The sequence below is a fragment of the Choloepus didactylus genome, chromosome 6 (assembly GCF_015220235.1).
Source record: "Choloepus didactylus isolate mChoDid1 chromosome 6, mChoDid1.pri, whole genome shotgun sequence".
Taxonomy (NCBI): domain Eukaryota; kingdom Metazoa; phylum Chordata; class Mammalia; order Pilosa; family Megalonychidae; genus Choloepus; species Choloepus didactylus.
The window spans coordinates 142,972,884-142,975,690 of NC_051312.1; the positions used below are offsets into that span (position 1 = coordinate 142,972,884).

General features: G+C 41.1%; 1 pseudogene; it reads right to left on the reverse strand.

Moving 5' to 3' along the window:
* Positions 1–325: 325 nt before the first annotated feature.
* Positions 326–1,304, reverse strand: LOC119537391 (annotated as a pseudogene).
* Between the last annotated feature and the right edge of the window lie 1,503 nt (positions 1,305–2,807).

The window sequence follows — 2,807 nt, forward strand, 5'->3', positions numbered from 1 at the left end:
CATTAGCTGTGTAACCTTGAACAAGACACACAATCATTTCCTCAACTAGAAAACAGGATGAGGAGGCTTATCTTTCAGGAGTATCTGTAAAGAATGTGACACACATTGTGGATAACAATAACATTTTTTCTAAGAAATTGAACAGATAAATAAAATGTAAATATTAAAAGAATAAATGTTTACACTGAAATGTAAGAAAAACATTAGAGTGAAAATTCTTCAACAAGGACATTAGAAGGAAAGAAGGAGAGATGCAAAAGAATAGGAAGAAGAAAATGAGGAGCAGCAAGAAGAGAAGAAAAAGACACAGAAATGGAGACAGAAACTAAGACAGCACCACTGGTTCTTCTCTGTTTATCCACTTCAGTGTGTTTTTCAGAGCAAGTCTGATATCCTTGTTCCTCAGGCTATAGATGATGGGGTTCAACATGGGCACCACATTGGTATAAAGCACTGAGAAAAACTTCTCCTTTCCCAAAGACTCAGCTGATGATGCCTTGATGTGAGTGAGCAGTGCAGATCCATAGAAAAGACCAACAGTAATTAAGTGGGAGCCACAAGTGCTGAAGGCCTTGGACCAGCCCTTAGTTGAAGGCCTTGGACCAGCCCTTAGTTGATGGCATGTGAAGGACACTGAAAAGAATCAGAGCATAAGACATACAGATAATAAGACTAGATAATATGACAACTGTGCCCACAATAATGAATACCAGGAGCTCATTGGCATAGGTGCTGCTGCAGGAGAGCTGGAGAAGGGGCAGGATGTCACACATGTAGTGGTTGATGATGTTGGAATCACAAAATATCAGCCTGATCATGCACCCAGTGTGAGCCATTGCACCAGCAAACCCCATTATGTATGAAGCAGACATCAGCAGAGAACACACCTGAGGGGACATGGTGACAGTGTACAGCAGAGGCTTACAGATGGCCACATAGCGATCATAGGCCATGGCTGTCAGCACATAGCACTCAGAGCCAACAAAGAAGCAGAAGAAAAATAGCTGAGCCATGCATCCTGCAAAGGAGATGATATTCCTCTCTGAATTAAAGCCCATGAGCATTTTAGGGGTAAAGACAAATGAATAGCAGAGATCAATGAAGGAGAGATTGAAGAGGAAAAAGTACATGGGGGTGTGAAGGTGGGAATTCAAGCAAATAAGTTTAATTAAAATTAAATTTCCCATCACAGTGACCATAAGGTTCAACAAGAACAGAAAAAACAGGGGCAACTGGATCTCGGGTTTGTTTGTTAAACCTGTAAGAATAAACTGAGTCACTGAAGACACATTTTCCACAGGCATTCACTTCATGGGCATGAGCTTTAGGAATAGTAGTAAAGGTAACTTTAATGATGTACCCTCAGTCTTTGTCAACAAAGGCAGATCTGGATCTGCTGGTTACAATATCAAGGTTGTTTGAAGACACAATAAGGCATCCAGGTGGCTGACATCTGTGGGGATTCCCCAGATCTGAGAGTCCACACTGTGCTTCCCTCTTCTCTGTATCCCCTCTCAGTTTCTGGGTCACTGTGCAGAGGAGAGTGCTGGTAGACTTCCTAATGGCTCAGCACTTCCTCCCTTGGACATGGGCTTCTCTCAGTCTCACATGAAGGTCTGGATGGAGTGCTCTCCTAGAATCTTTGACTTATGTAATTGTGGAACTGAAAGTAAACTAAGTCAGAAATCATTCATTTGCCTGGACACCTCACTGATGCTGGACCTTTGAGGGTCCTTTGTCTCTTCTGTCCTGAGGCTGACAAAGTCTCTGATGATGAAGGAGGCAATAGGCATCAGCACTGTCCTCCGTCTTCAACATTCTAGAAGATGTATTTTTTGGGAAGAAAATGTAATTTCTACTTGTGAATTTGTCCAGAAGATTTCTTCACTGGCAAAGAAGAAAACAAAAATCTTATATGAGCCTCACAAACTATCAGATGGCTTCAATGAGAATGAACTTCATGTCTCGTATTTCTGGTGAAGATGCTCAGGAGCACAGAAAATTATACTCTCCCACATGATTCCCTGAAAGGTGGATGAACCTCGTGAGGGAAGAAATTACTGAGTCTGTGTTTACATCCTGTATCATAGGGTAGGATCCTCTGGGACTCAGGATCTACTTAGCTTATAATTCACCTGAAGAATTCCCAATCCCCAATACAAAGGACTCATGGTCCCCTTGGTCTGTCCCTGAAGTATCTTCTGGACACTATGAACAACTAGCTCTGAAGGAGTCCCGGGCCATAGTCACATGCCATTTCTAGTACTTTCCTACAAGCTGCTGGGTTTAAATGAATTAAATAGTAGATCATTGTTTTAACACTGTATGATTGTGGATTTCAACTCAATAAAGTGATGTAATGAAGTTATTTAACAGACTTGGTGTAATGCGTACTTTTCAACTTCTGAACTGTACAACTTTGTATGAATTATGGAATTCCTCTGAACCTTGTATCCCACAAAATAAGGCTAAAAAAAAGCTATCTCATAGGGTTGTTGTGGGTATTAAATTCACATAAGTATTTGGACAGTGTCTGGCAACTGAAAAGAACCTGGTAAGTCTTATCACCTCTTACCTTACTCCTCTGCCACATTCATATGTATACAGAGATTCTGAACCAGGACACTACATGTGTTATGGACATGAAAATTCTTTGTTGTGGTGAGCTGTCTATATATTTTATGATGTAAAACATCCCCGGCCTCTACCCATTAGATATCAGTACTCTGCTCCCCCCATACCAATCTCTGCCTAATCTGAAAATAAAAGGGCCTGGATATTAGGGTCATACATTTTTATTGCCCTCT